Source organism: Sus scrofa, chromosome 4, assembly GCF_054392235.1.
Source record: "Sus scrofa isolate SSC_HxYL_T2T_F1_AM1 chromosome 4, Sscrofa_HxYL_maternal_Yorkshire_Landrace_v2.0, whole genome shotgun sequence".
Classification (NCBI taxonomy): Eukaryota; Metazoa; Chordata; class Mammalia; order Artiodactyla; family Suidae; genus Sus; species Sus scrofa.
In genome coordinates, this window is record NC_139386.1 from 39,600,832 (window position 1) to 39,617,200 (window position 16,369).

Genomic DNA, 16,369 nt, shown 5'->3' on the forward strand with positions numbered 1-16,369 from the left:
TTCAAACTTGAAATTTAGATAAACAATAAATGCTTTTTTAGTGTAAGTACGTTCTATGTGGTATTTGGAAGCATCTAGGCTCCCTAATGACAAGGAACTCCCCGATGACAAGGATACCTGAAGTGACAGGGTTCAACAATTAAAGTTGAAAGCTGAATCATTTTATTTTATTTTATTTTATTTTATTTTATTTTATTTTATTTTATATCTTTTGTCTTTTTAGGGCTGCACCCATGACATATGAAAGTTCCCAGGGTAGGGGCCGAATCGGAGCTACAGCTGCCGGCCTACACCACAGCCACTTAGGATCCGAGCTGCACCTGCAACCTACACCACAGCTCATGGCAACACCAGATCCTGAACCCACTGAGTGAGGCCAGGGGTCAAATCCGCATCCTCATGGATACTAGTCTGGTTCGTTAACCTCTGAGCCACAGTGGCAACTCCTAGTGTATATTTTATAAAGTTCTTCAAACATACAAGTTTTAAACAAATCCTTCCTGGAAGGCTATATAAAGTGATAACAATAAAAAAATGCCCTTCAATTACTTAAACAAGTAGTGAAACTTCTAAGATTCCAATAATGGAATAAGACACTCTTATTATTGAAGCTGTGTGGCAAAAGTAATCTCCTTCTCAGGTGAAAACAGGGCTGAAGATATCCTTAGAAAACTCTGTGTCATCACTTCACCATCAAAGATGAGGAACCTCAATGTGCAAGATTGGCCAAAATAAAATGGCCAACATTCACAGGAGCAGAGAGGATGGGCAATTAACAACTGAACTGCCAAGTGGGCATTTACACAGAATTTTTAAAATATTAAATAATTTTTGAAAGAAACCTTAAGGTTTGTTATGCCAGAGTTAATATGACATGAGGCTGATAATAGTACACGGTGTAATCAGTATGACTCAATTACAGAAACTAATAAATACATCTTGGGACTACTTAGAGCTTTAACAATCGCTTCGCATACTTTGTGAGTTCTAAAGTATTCAGACAAAATGAAGGAAAAATAATAAACAGATGAGGCAATTTAGCTTTGAGAAGAGTTAAGATGATTTAATAGGTATAGTTTAGATAAAAAGAGGCTAAGGAATTACAGTGATTACAGAAAAAAAAATTCAAATAGGTATCTATACTGAGCGAAGGGAGGTGTAGAAAAACAATTTCCCTCATCTGAGAATAGTAATAAGCAGCAGCAGTAATCACCTTAAAGGTAGAAGAGGAAAATAGCTATGGTAGGAAATAGCATCAAATATGTTGGAAATAATGATCATTCTGAAAAGCCACCTGAGGACCACTCAGGGGAGACGGAACACTAGAAATGCTTGAGGCAAGCGGAATAAAAAGCCCTTAGGCACATAGACTCACCTCTAATTTTTCTTTATCTACTGATATCTACAGTCTTCATCAAGGGTCCATTGGGGTCTGAAGAAGGTGCAAGTGATTAGGGTACCAGTGCGGTGGACACCACGACTTCCACTTCAATGGCGACTGCCACTGAGGAGTTAGAAGGGGGGGATGCACAGATGCTAGTATCATTTGCCAACCTTTTTTGGCTATTAGGTGAAGAATATTAGGCAAATCACTTGATTTCTGGGCCTTAATTTATTAGTTTGTAAGGTGGGGATATATGCATATGTATATATTATTTGTATATATTATTTGTAATATTATACATTATATATATATTAATAATATAAATCTATTATTTCTCAGATTTCTGTCTCAGGTTTGTTCTAAGGCAGGAGTTCTGAATCTGGTATTTTTTGTGGGGGGGGGGGTCCATAAATTTGAAGGTGGTTGATGAACTTGAATGGGAAAAAATGACATCTTTCTTTTCAATATCCTCTAACTGAAATTTAGAATCCCCTTCCATTATAAATGTAAGTAACAAACCACAGTAGTACTAGCAGAGCCTGTCACTTTGCCACCAATAGAAATCACAGATATTTTCATATCACATTAGACTTGTAGAGGTTTCAAAATAGAGATTTCGAAGTAGAGATTTCACTACTTTGAAATTACAGTAATAATTCAATAATATTGCAAGACTTTATTTTATGCATTTAAAAGTCATAATACAATATCACATATTTAGTTTAAAAATACTGATAACTGTATTTTAATAAAATTCATATCTTTGTAAAACTCTGCATTTTATTTTATGCATTCAAAAATATTATTTGAGAAGCCGTCCATCGGCTTCACCGGACTGCCAAAGTGGTCCATGGAACAATGGTCACGACCCTCTGTCGGGTAAGTGGTAGCTTTATTATTAGGTGATGATGATGCTGATGGCGATGCCAATCATTCCTACTGTTATTATTACTAATAAACTCGCTAGAATTCATTTGTCCTGGACCTCTGGATTGGAGCTCTGGTTCTGTCACCTAACAGCTGAATGAACTTGGCAGGCCATTTAACCTCACCGAGCTTCATTTCCTCTTCAGTAAACAAAAGACTGATTGAACAGGGATTTTCTGAGGAGTATATAAATTTATTGCATGTACTCAAAGGTATACTGTCTATCCAGCAATTCAGTTCTCAAGACTTGATACCGTTAGTGTCACCAACAACAGTGCCCAATTAAGTGGAACAGCCATATAAATGATCACCCGAGCCAATGACATCTTTGAGAATGAAAGACCAATAATATGGCAGGACAACAGGTGGAAGGCAGACTCTCTCAAGAAGCTACTTGCAAATGACTTTTCTGATTCAATAGATTGACACTGAAGTCCGTTGATTATAAGAATCACATTTTCCTCCTATTTTAGCATTCTAGAAATTGGAATGCACCTTGTTATTGATACATTCCATAAGATACTTGCCAAATTCCAGGCAAAGAAACATACAGTGCCAGATAATAGTTGCCATGGTTTGTCCACGTGCAAACATGCTCACATACAAAGGGTCTCTGGGAATTCACTTTATGCTTTGGTTAAGTTATTTGCATTAGCATTAGCATACTTACTAAATTTTAAATTTGAGCCCCTAATTATTGATTAAAAGTCTTCATAAGTTTTTATAGAGAGAGAGGATTGATTTCACATGTGAGCCAAATAATTAAAGGCAGCAGAAATCATCAGCTATTCAGACTATATCCTAGAGTGTTTAGGGTTAGCAAAGACGGTTGTCACCAAATATGCACCATGGAGGCCTCCTCTGATGAGGTACTGAATGATCTGTCCAAAGCTTCCTTTAAATTTCAAAAGAAGTTGTATGGCTTTTAGAAAATTTTTAAAATAATTTATTCATTTATTCTTTTATTTATTTATTTATTTAGGGCTGCACCTGTGGCATATGGAGTTTCGCAGGCCAGGGGTCAAATTGGAGCTACAGCTGCCAGCCTATACCACAGCTTCACGGCAATGCTGGATCCTTAACCCACTGAGCAAGGCCAGGAATCGAAACCGCATCCTTACGGATCCTAGTCGGATTTGTAACCACTGAGCTACAAAGGGAACTCCCTAGAAATATTATTTAAAAAAAAATGAGAAAAACCTTAGCCAACAGAGGAAAGTTTATATTCAATATGCTTCATGATCCAACTGTCAACCCTAAAAATGTATCCTTAGTCAAAATAATGAGCACAGATTACATGAAGTGGTCTCCCACCTTGACAATGAGGCTTCACTGCTAAGGACCAAAAGGTATTCAGAACCTTTAGACTTGGATGGACTTTCATTCTAACTACAAGAATGTGAGGTATTGTATTCTATTGTCAGTTTTTAAAAACTGTGCATGTAATGTTTGATTTTTCCTGAAAAGTTTATTAATCCTAATTGCATTCTTTACAACTGATAATCCTTAAATACAAGAAATGGAGAATTGAATCTCTTCCAACCAATGTCACAAAGTTCCTCTTCTGTTTTCCCTCCTCTCCCTCAAGCTCCACAACTATTTTATAGTTTAAATTTGAGAATACAGCATCCGACGTTCTGTTGTTCTAGCTGAAGAGGTAGATTTTTTTTTTTAAGTAAAATTTCTCCCACCACTATTTGGAGATCAACTGCTTGAGCCATGTTAAAGAAAAGAAGAATAGTCCAGGCTCTTGCAGCTGCTGGAAGCCAAACACTGAATGTCCTTGTGTTTTCCTGGAAGTAATAACTTACTCACATAAATCTCACTACCCTACTTCAATGGTAAATATCCGCTAAAAGAAGGTAGTATTATACACATAAACTTAGACGGCATCTTTCACTTAATCAGAGTAGTTAGTCATGAGAAAAGTGCACTTCATTGCAGCTGGAAAATTTTAAGCGAAAGTCCACAATTGCTGGCACTTATGAAGACAACATTAAACTATTATTCACATGTGTCACTTCCACATAATGAAATCATTAGGAGGGAATTATACTTGCATTCTAAATATTTTGGTACAATAAGAATGTCATTCACTAGGCATTCACTACATTTTTAGAAAACTGAAGGTAGAAACTTTGTACACAAGTGATTCCTTTTTCCATCTTCACTTTACCCCATTCTTGTCTTGGTGATTCAGAAAAAGATGCCCAAATAGAGCCTTTCAACAGAAACCATCACTAGAATGTTCCATATCAAGGTGGCTGCCGAAAAGATGCAAAGATAAAAATCACGTGGGTGGTTAGTTTTTCTGCTCGACTCTTGTGGAAGCCAACAGGCTTAGTGCCTAGGTTTCAACTATTTGTTACACTCTCGAATATGTCCATAGTATATCAGGCACAGCTACTTTTTCTTTTTCTTTCCATTTCTGTTGTATTCGACTTGGGCAGGCGGAACTACCCAAGAGAGGCAGCTCTTGATCACAGCCACCTTTCACCGAAGAAGAGCAAACACCAATCCATTTTAGCAGGTATAATTTTCAACACATTCAGAAAGCAGTTCGTCGAAAGTAAGAACAAACTGAGCTTTCAGTTATGAAAAAAAGAACATATTACAGGTATGAAGTATTTTATCTCCCCAACAAGGGAAGAATAAAACCAGAGTCAAGCTTTCTTAAAAACAAAAACAAGCAAACAAAAAATGTTATTTGTTCTTTGAGTTTAGTTTGCAAATAATGTTTAAATGTCTCTTTTGGCAATTCACAGTTCATCCCCATTCTGCAATTCACCTTCCCTTCCTTAGAATTTTACACAGAAACTATGAAGGCAGGTAGGATTAAGGTGCACTAACTTTTCGAAATCTCATGGCTACCTTCTTTTATAACTCTCCTCTGGTATTCTAAGCTGTATCCTTAAATTAAGATGTCGCTAAGTGGACATGGCTTGGGATATGTTTATTGTCTGAAAATGTTAATAAAATATTGACACAGTGAAATCTCTGACCTTGAAATCTTTAAAAATAGCACAAGCATATATCCATCCTGGTGTATCCCCTATATTTAGTATATCAGGCACAGCTACTCTGGAAGCTGGTCTCGATTTGTGCAGGTCCTGATATATTTTCCTAGGTGTCTAAGCTCTATACTTGTAGTGAAGATATAAACAGGTAAATATATATAACTTACTTTCATCCATCTTACTTACTTATTTCCATCTCTTAAGGATCAGAGTTTTCTTCTTATTTTTCCTTTCTTTTAAGATTAGAGGCCGTGGGAGATGTCCTCAGGTGGTACCCTGGAGAGCCTCTGATCTGAGGACAGTCTTTTAAATAGTGGAATGATTTTTAATATTTATTAGTGTGAGGAGTTTCATATCACTCAAAGTTTGGATTTTTTACTTTATCTATTGGGCAGCTAAAACATTACTTAGAAATTATAGTGAAGATTTAAACAAAAATTTTAAAAAAATCATTGTAGCAGGATTTCGAGAGTTAACTTTAATATGTTCTTTTCTTCATAACTGAAAGCTCAGTTTGTTCTTACTTTCGACAAACTGCTTTCTGAATGTGTTGAAAATTATACCTGCTAAAATGGATTGGTGTTTGCTCTTCTTCGGTGAAAGGTGGCTGTGATCAAGAGCTGCCTCTCTTGGGTAGTTCGGCCTGCCCAAGTCGAATACAACAGAAATGGAAAGGAAAAGGAAAAGGATGGACATATTTAATGATGGAACAAATAAATACGTTTTTTATACTTTCCAGAGAAAGCACAAATACAAAATATTGAGAATTATATGTAACAGCTAATGTCTGCATGATTATACAATATCCTTTGGACTTACACTCCAAACTGTGGTAGAACAGGATTCTGTGCTATGTGTGTTTGAAACTAAGCACTTAGAGGTGACTTCTCCATCCATCCATTCATGCGTTACTGTATCCAGCAAGCCTGAATATATTGGTGTGTATGCACTTCGAATTATGACAGGTGGATAGATGTATATATAAGTGTAGGTAAATCCTATCTACAAAATAAGTGGCAGAGAAGTACATGGTCAGAGAAGTTATCACGGCTAGAGTCTGGAGACAGAAAAGCTAGGTTTAAGTCTAGGCTCTACTTCATATCTCTGCTGTGCAACCTTGGGTGCATCTTTTTACATCTCAAGCCTCTTTTTTTTTTTTTTTTCATATGTGAAATAAGAAAAGCAGGACATGGCCTGGCAACTACCGGGGTCATTACTATTGTCAATGTCTAAGAAAAGGTATTCTTATTTATAAATGATCATATAGATGTAAGAGATTTCAATAACATCTTGTAAGCAGTAAGACATAGACCTTATTTGTTGGGAAATGGGATCTTTTAAATTTCTTGATTGCTTCTTTTCTCTCTATAAGTCTATCCCAAAAATCTCTAGTATTGGATTTCTAGTCTATTAAAAGGAGCAAGTATTAAAAGTATTTTCCCTTACATGGAAAAAAATGCACATTTTTCACAAAGCACTTTCCCTCTGTCTACTATTACATTCCATTCCCTTCAACCTTTCCTAATTCAAATGACAAAACAGCTTCATTGTCTCCTACTTGGCTCTGAGGGGCATAATAAAGTATTTTTCAGAGCTTTGGAGGGGAAAATACTATCCAGTTATGCCAGTGATGGGGGAATGCTGAGTGCTGTCCATTCTCCCAGGCCTTAGTTAATAATACCTGGACAGTTTGCTGAAACACTTTTACAATATTTAACATAACATCGCCTCTACTTTCACGGAGTGAGGCGTCTCATCAGATGAACTTTATTAAATGAAACTAGAGAAATCTATAAAAGCAAATTACAGACTACTGTTTTAACTAGTAATGAAAATTCTAATCCCCAAATAATCCATTTTATGAAACCAGTTTAAACCTTTGTTGAAAGGTCTGGTTAAGCTTTCTAAAATCTGAATTGTTGTTTACATATGTTTTGCTGTGTGGGATATAAAACCTCTTTAGAAATTGATTCTGAGAACTCTCCTTTTTAGAGAACTCTGAAATCAAAGCAGTTTAGACAATCTGCTGGTTGCTAGGGGTAGCCTTAGCTTCTAGAATGAATAACTGTAAATGCAAGATAAGCATTGGATGAGGGCACGCAAGAGTGAGAGCTGCTGAAAGAAAAAAAACATTCTCATCTTTTGGTTAGGAAAAATCATGCCTTTATGTTTTTTACAGAAATAGATGAATCAGAAAAAATTATAGATGTGCCCTGATTGATACGGAAGTTAAGCCAGACCAAGACCTACTCTATCAGGGAACAAGTGGCATCTTTAAGATAATAAGACTTGGGTTAATACTTATAGGAATGACCTATTAGGAAGAGTTTCAGAGAAAAAGACAAAGGACTGTGGGAAATACTCAGGTTGTATTCTCAACTGTGCCTACAATTCTGCTTTTTCAGTTTCCTGTTTGATCTTCAGCCCTGAAAGTAACAGAGTTTTAGTACTACTTAGTGTGGTTTCTGGACAGTGCTTCTCAGAATACAAAGTAAACTCCCCACCCAGTACCTGCTTTCTAGAATTGACCTTGCTGGCAGCCCTGCCAGTTTAACTCTGCCCATTCATCCCTCAAGCCGTCATCCACAGACTATTCTTTGATGGTTATGGAACAGGGAAGAACAAATCTGACTCCACATTAGATCTGTTTCTTTTATTTTAACTTCTGTGTTCTTTTGCCTGTGCTTGCATCTTTTATAAAAGAATGTTGCCCATAGCTTTAAATATATAGGATAGCCTGACCATAACCAGACCAGAACAGAGACTAACAACATCGTGACCTGACCTATGGGGATAGCTACAAGAACAAAGGATCCAGGAGTTCCCGTCGTGGCGCAGTGGTTAACGAATCCGACTAGGAACCATAAGGTTGCGGGTTCGGTCCCTGCCCTTGCTCAGTGGGTTAACGATCCGGCGTTGCCTTGAGCTGTGGTGTAGGTTGCAGATGCGGCTCGGATCCCGCGTTGCTGTGGCTCTGGCGTAGGCCGGTGGCTACAGCTCGGATTCAACCCCTAGCCTGGGAACCTCCATATGCCGCGGGAGTGGCCCAAGAAATAGCAACAACAACAACAACAATAACAACAACAACAAAAAAGACAAAAAAAAAAAAAAAAAAAAAAGGATCCAACAAGAAATTTGCAACTACCAACCACGCCCCTTTCTAATCTTGCTGTAGGCTTTTTAAGCCCTGAAAGACCCATTTCCTTGCATAGCCCTGCCATAAATGTTTCTGTAACTCTGATGTTTCAGTATTGTTTGGCCTCACTGTGCAATGGGCACATGGACTTGTGTTCATTAACAGCTATGTGTAATTCCGGCAGAAGTACACAAAAGCCACAGCCCCCGGAAGTAGGAGACAAACTTCCAAAAAAGGTTACTGATTACCAAAAGACATGATGTTCTTGGGGTTTCCTGGGAAGAGCCTCTATCCCAGACAATAATTCAAATTTAAAAGAAGAAATGCTGCCGGCAGATCCATGGGTAAAACCAGGATGTGGTAAAACAGTGAATGAGTGCTGTTAAAGCTTAGTAGAAAGTTGCCAAGATGTATTAGAGTGTTCATTTCTTTAAAAGACTTTTCCATGTGTATAGACTTCTTTTTTTAAAAAATGCCTTTTAAAATATATTTTCAAGGAGTTCCCGTCGTGGCTCAGTGGTTAACGAATCCGACTAGGAACCCAGAGGTTTCAGGTTTGATCCCTGGCCTTGCTCAGTGGGTTAAGGATCCGGCTTGGATCCTGTGTTGCTGTGGCTGTGGTGTAGGCCAGTGGCTACAGCTCCAATTAGATCCCCTAGCCTGGGAACCTCCATGTGCCATGGGAGTGGCCCTAGAAATGGCAAAAAGACAATACATATATTTTTTTTTCAAATGTTATTCATTTTGTTATCTTAATAAAGGCTTTAGTTCTTCCTTTAGGAAATATTGGGAAAGTATGTCAAACCCCTTCTTGTGATCAGCTTACTAGGCTATGACTAAAGCAACTGACCTGGTAATGATGTGTTCTGTTGGTCAAATATCTAAGTGTAAAAAACTGCAACTGCTTGCTTGCTGAGCACACAATTAACAGTCATATTAAAATCTACCAAGACATAGCTAAATGTCAGAGACGATACGCTAAATGTTAGAATATCACATGTGTTACAAATCTCTTCTACCAAAAGGTAGGATTATGACATTAGAAAAGGCTTCAGAAGAAGGTTGTTGAGACTTCTTCCCAATAATGAATCAGCCTACTGTGACCAGCATGCCAAGTCTGACCACCTCCGCCTTCTCCCCCTCCTCTCTTTTTTTTTTTTTTTTTTTTTTTTTTTTGTCTTTTTGCCTTTTCTAGGGCTGCACCCGAGGCATGTGGAGGTTCCCAGGCTAGGGGTCTAATCGGAGCTGTAGCTGCCAGCCTACGCCACAGCCACAGCAACGCGGGATCCTTAACCCACTGAGCGAGGCCAGGGATCGAACCCCCTCAACATCATGGTTCCTAGTCGGATTCGTTAACCACTGCGCCACGATGGGAACTCCTCCTCTCTCTTTTCTTCCCTACACCTGTTCCTCTCTTTTTTTTTATGTTTTATTGGAAAACATCTTGCTCATTTGTCTAGTATTGTCTATGACTACTTTGGCACTACAGTGACAGAGCTGAGTAGAGAGGTCATATGGCCTGAAAGTCCAAAATATTTACTATTTAGACTTTTAAAAAAGTGTGCCAACTCCTGCTTCAAAGGGAAGAAGACAGTCCCAGGCAAATTAAAACAGTGCTGGTGATTTGAAAGTGGTTTGCTGAGCTCTGTAACTTAGTGTGGCTTAAGTGCACGTGATGGGACAATTTAGTCTCAGAGGCCCTGACAGGTCATTTGTGGGACTAAGCATGACGCCACAGTTCAGATGTGTGCATCACTGTAGGCCAACCTAATTTCTTTAGGAAGTTCATGCAACATAAGTTCAGGACTATGCTATGGGTCCTGCTGGGTCAGATCCTGGCCTGGTTGGCGATGGTGAGGCACGGAGGCAAAAACTATTTGTGCATAGTAGGCAACATCTGGTAAACTGGTAAAAGAGATTGTTTACAAACTGAAGTCCTCCATGGATGCACAAATGGAGAATAAATGAGATAAGATGCCAGCCATAATAATTCATACCTCAGTGTTTTGGCACCATGTTCAGAACCAAATTTGAAAGGCTGTTGCCTTATTGGGGTTAGTGTTGGTAGCTGAGAAGTTGGGATATTGTTCTTTACATGTATTGGGCTAAAACCAACGCTCAAGTCAAACTGCACTGTGATCTGAAACCATCAGACCATAGTGTCCCATGACTGGAGACAAGGTCTTGCTATCTTAGGAACACGGAAAGATTCCATTCTAGCTGTCACTGCCAGCCTTCTTACTTTAAACTATTTCTTTTATACAGGGAAAAAACAACAACAACAACAACAAAAAAAAACAAAAAACCTAGCTAAGAATGATCCCTTCTAAAGAGATAAAGGAAAGAGGTGAGTGAAAGCCTACTCATGTTCACTCACAAGGTGGCCTAACATAATTGTCCTAATATCAAAGGGAATATTTTGATGTCTCTGCCCAGGGTGACATAATATCTATATATAAATACCACACAGAATATTCTGAAGTCCCATAGTCATGATGGAGTTCTCCACAAGGGGAAGCAAACGAATGCAAAAGAGAGCCCTTTCCTTTTTTAAAGAAAAAAAAAATCCACAAATTCTAATAAGAACTCAAAGAGCACCCAGGTGCGCTGTAGAAATTATATGAATGTTGGGACTACACGCGGCTCCAGACCAAGAACACACTGAGGTAAATGAAATTTAAGCCAATTTTGTGATGGGTTTGACAGACGAATGCAAATACCTAGGCACTGAAAGAAAAACACAGGATGCATACAAGCCCAGCCGTAATGATGGAAACAATAACCTCTGATTATACATCTATACTGCAGGGAACATTACCAGTATAAGAAAGGCCATTCTGGAGACACAGTCCAGACACAATTAGGCTGAATGAGTATATCAGGTCTATTATTTTTATAACCAGAGCTGCAAATGAGTATAAAACTGTCCTCACTCTAGCAATGTCCCTCTAGCTAAATTAACATTATATACAGCCAAAGGGCTGGTGAAATAAAAACACCTAAGTAAACCCATTCGCCCCAGATAACATGAGGATTCTCACAAGCATTTCTACATATCCTTTTCTTTTGGAGTGAAACATGAACCCAGTGTGGGTTGGGAAGCTGGCAGGAACTTCACTACTAAAAGAAGCTGGCATTTTTGTGTATTTACATAAGCAAAGAGGAAATTTTGTTCCTCGGCATGGCAACAACTAGAAATTCTGACAAAATATTATACGTATGCATTTCAACTTTTTCTGTTTTAAAGTTGGCTAGAGTTAGGCTAAACCAATGTATTTAGAATGATTGTACATCCCATCCTGCATTTAATAAAGCCTGTTTAAAATATTGCCTTTATTAATGACTGCCAGAACACGGCAGTGTTCATAATCCCAGTAATTCAATTGCCACTCGTTTGGGCAATAAATCAGGAAAAGGTTAAAATATTTTTCATGCCAGAATAGAACGTATCAATCTATTTTATTTGATAACTTTGTGTAATGAGCCTTTCTCAAGGCTAGATTACCTACCTCATTATAATTATGCCAGATCATATTTTTGCTTGAAAAGGAAAAGATTAAAAAAAATGCTAGGGATCCGGTGGAAACTATTCTATTTTTAGCACATGAGAAATGGCATCCTGCTCTCCTCCCAAGAGTAAAGAAAAAAGTAACATTGTTGGTGTGCAAAACCAGATTAGGCGAATGGCATCTGGACAACACTCATTTTACTCATTGACCTGAAAATTCAATAAACTCATCTATCATGTTTTTTAATTCCAAAGTTAAATTCCACTCCTATAAGTAAACTCTGAAAAATCACTAGAGCACAATAATATCCTTCTGTATGTGGTCACCCTTCCTTCTCAGTGAATGCAAGCTGACTTCAACTAAAAAAGCAGTTCATATTTTTAAAAAAATAATAATTTCATCAAAAAAGAATATCACAAATCATTTTCTGACATCTTTCTTCCCCCCACTTTCTAGAACAACCTTTTTTTTTCTGGGCACAAGGGGAATCCCTTTCCCAAACCCTTTGGGGGCTCATTCTTGCCTCAGGCTTGTTGAGTTCCAGCAGATCCAGTGGCTGTGGTAGGTCTGTGTTCTAGCGAGTCAGCTGTGGTTACAAGCAGGCTTGCATTTGTGTGTCCTGCTCTTCCAAGGTATTCCTCCAAATTGAAATAAGGTCACTCCAACCATTAACAGCCCCACAAACTTCATGCAGGGTAAAAGGGCCTTGGATCGCGTTAAGCCATAAGATGGCACAGAGAATTATGGTGGAAATCTTGGGCAAGGAAGCAGAAAAGGGTGAAAGAATGACTACTGTTACAAGTGCAGACAGGGAGTTCCCGTTGTGGCGTAGTGGAAACGAATCCCACTACGCACCATGAGGTTGCGGGTTGGATCTCTGGCCTCGCTCAGTGGGTTAAGAATCCGGCATTGCCGTGGGCTATGGTGTAGGTCGCACCTGGCTCTGATCTGATGTTGCTGTGGCTGTGGTGTAGGTCAGCAGAAACAGCTCCAATTAGACCCCTACCCTGGGAACCTCCACATGTAGCGGGTGTGACCCTCAAGACAAAAAAAAAAAAAAAAAAAAAAAGAAGTAGAGACAGAACTTTTCTTGGGACTCTTGAGAACTGCCCTTTGAAAAATACAGTCACAGGAATGCTCAAAATAAAAAGTCTAACAAATATGTATTGGGAAGCATGGGGCGCAACTGGGACTCTCCTACTGCTGGTGGGAATGTGGAATGGTTTAGCCTCCCACCACTTCAGCAGTTTCTAACAAAGGCAAACATTCTCCTATCATATGACCCAACAAAGCCTACTCCAAGAAAAGAAATGCATATGTTCACCAAAAGATCTGTTACCAAAATGTTCATATCAGCCTTATGTATCAGAGCTAAAATTAAAAGCAATCCAAACGACCATCAACAGGAGAAGGGATAAAGATGTCATGATACAAACCATTGACATAGTTTGTATAGCAAATTACTTTGCAAGAGAGAAACAAACTACAGTTCTGCAACAACCATGGACGAATTGCAAAACCGTACTGTTTATTTAGCGCAGGAAGCCAGACTCAAGAGTACATACTGTGTGACTAGAGTTCAAGAACAGGCATAACCAATCTGCGGTGATAAAAATCAGTATAATAGTTACCCTTGGTGGAGTCAGAGGTTGATCTGAAAGGAAAATTTCTTTTTTTTAAGTGATTTTTACTTTTCCCATTATAGTTGGTTTACAGTGTTCTGTCGATTTTTTTTTTTTTTTTTTTTTTTGCTTTTTAGGGCTGCACCTGCAGCATATGGAGGTTCCCAGGCTAGGGGTCAAATCAGAGCTACAGCTTCTGGCCTGCACCATAGTGACAGCAACACAGGATCCAAGCCACATCTGCGACCTGCACCACAGCTCATGGCAATACTGGATCCTTAACCCACTGAGGGAGGCTAGGGATTAAACCTGCATCCTCACGGATCCTAGTGGGGTTTGTTAATCACTAAGCAATGATGGGAACTCCTCAGTTTTCTACTGTATAGCAAAGTGACCCAGTCACGCACATACATATACATTCTTTTTCTCACATTATCCTCTGTCATGTTCCATCATAAGTGACTAGATAAGTTCCCAGTACTATACGGCAGGATCTCATTGTTTATCCATTCCAAATGCAATAGTTTACATCCATTAACCCCAGGCTCCCAGTCCATCCCATTCCTTCCCCCTCCCCCTTGGCAACCACAAGTCTGTTCTCCAAGTCCATGAGTTTGTTTTCTTTCTATAGACAGGTTCATTTGTGCCATATATTAGATTCCAAACATGTGATATCATATAGTATTTGCCTTTTGCTTTCTGACTTACTTCACTTAGTATGAGAGTCTCTAGTTCAATCCATGTTGCTGCAAATGGCATTATTTTGTTCTTTGCTGAGTAATATTCCATTGTGTATATATACCACATTTTCTTAGTCCATTCATCTGTTGACGGACATTTGAGTTGTTTCCATGTCTTGGCTATTGTGAATAGTGCTGCAATGAACATACGAGTCCATGCGTCTTTTTCAAGGAGAGTTTTGTCATGATATATGCCCAAGAGTGGGATTGCTGGGTCATGTGATAATTCTATATTGAGTTTTCTGAGGTACCTTCCCATACTGTTTTCCATAGTGGTTGTACCAATTTATGTTCCCACCAATAGTGTAGGAGGGTTCTGAAAGGGAAATTTTCTAGGAAAACAGGAATGCTCTATATACCTGGGTGATGGTTACATGCGGTTATAATATACATTGAGTTGTATACTTAAGATCTTGCGTTTTTATTTCTAAATAATAATTAGATCTCAATAAAACACTGTTAGCATGAAAAGTGTGTTACTTCTAAACAAATTAATAAACATAAAGCACAGTCCATATACACATAAATAATTCTCAAGTTGATGTGCTAATGTGAAGAAAGAGACAGTGGAAAGAACTTCAGCACCAGGAAATAAAAGTTTATAGCTTGTCAAAATATGTGAAGTAGCCTTTATTAAGAGAAAAATCTGTATACATTCTCTATGGAACCTTCCGCTATGAACTGCTACAGACATGCTGGATGGACACCAGGAATGATTTCTATTCTGTGGACTCCAACATATAGTGAAAAATTCAGCCTATCCTGTTTGAATTATACTACTTAGGAATGCCACCAAAATGTTTATACACTTTTTTGAGCCAAAGTTTGTTTCCTTGGAAAGTGTGTTTTAGATATCATAATAAAATTCTATTTTAGCTTCAAAATTTATACACAAACTACAAATAGCCTCACATATTTCACAATAATTTAGTAGGGCTAGCAATTATTATAATAATTTAACTAATACCTCATTAGAAAGCCTAATTGTGAAGTAAAGATAGCTATTAATCTGAATACAATTTTGAAAATTAGGCAATAAGTTTTATCATACAATTTATTTTTTATTTTTATTTTTTTTACTTTTTAGGGTGGCACTTGTGGCATATGGAAGTTCCCAGGCTAGGGGTCGAATCAGAGCTACAGCTCCTGGCCTACACCACAGCCACAGTAACACAGGATTTCAGCTGTGTCTGTGACCTACACCAGAGCTCACGGCAACGCCAGATCTTTAACCCACTGAGCAAGGTCAGGGATCAAGCCTGCGTCATCATGGATACTAGTCGGGCTTGTTACCACTAAGCCGTGGGAACTTCCTCATATAATTTTAAAATATTTTAGTTTATATTTTTCTCTGAATATATTAACTACAGTAAATTATAAACAAAGATATATTTACTAAGAAAAGGGTAATGAATATTAATGCTAATTTTATTACCACAAAATTTTAGCTATGCGTCCATAAAAATAGCCTTTATAGAACTTTTACTACTGAAAAGATTCGATGATGAGGAAGAAAGAACACATTCAGAGCAACAAAGAGAAGGAATAATAATTTTTTACATACTATTTTTCTCCATAATTAATGCTATGTAAAAATAGCTAACTTTCTTTTTAAATTCTTCCAAATAAGAATGCATATAAAAAAGGGTAGAACATATATATTTATACTATTACAATAATACCTTCCTCCAAAATGCTTAATTGGCTCCAAACAAAATTTATAAAATTATCATTTAGGCCATACAAAGTCATAAATATTGCATGGAAATAAAATGAAAATGTTTTATGATTTTTATGATATAGATTAAGGATCATTGAACTTTTTCTGTAAAGGGTAAGATACTTAATATTTTGGGGTTTGCAGGCCACATACAATCTTGGTCACTTAGTTAAAACATATAAAAACATTCTTGTCTTGAGATCTGTATATAAAGAGATGGATATGGCCCACAGTCCAGAATGCACTCATCCTTGATATAGATCACTAATGACCGTAACTATATCACAAAACTGCTAGCAGAGTTATTTTAAAAG

General features: G+C 37.9%; 1 protein-coding gene and 2 long non-coding RNA genes across 3 annotated transcripts in view; 1 reads left to right on the forward strand and 2 right to left on the reverse strand.

The window, feature by feature from the left end:
* The window catches only part of CPQ (carboxypeptidase Q), a gene marked incomplete at its 5' end in the record, with an annotated part of 363,554 nt that overhangs the window by 82,129 nt on the left and 265,056 nt on the right, over positions 1 to 16,369 (reverse strand).
* LOC146403779 (uncharacterized) lies at positions 6,476 to 11,436 on the forward strand. Its single transcript, XR_014843648.1, has 2 exons — positions 6,476 to 8,157; positions 10,121 to 11,436. It is a non-coding gene; the product is annotated as an uncharacterized LOC146403779 (long non-coding RNA).
* Positions 7,976 to 11,950, reverse strand: LOC146403780 (uncharacterized). Its single transcript, XR_014843645.1, has 2 exons — positions 9,833 to 11,950; positions 7,976 to 8,997 (listed from the first exon to the last, which is right to left on the reverse strand). It is a non-coding gene; the product is annotated as an uncharacterized LOC146403780 (long non-coding RNA).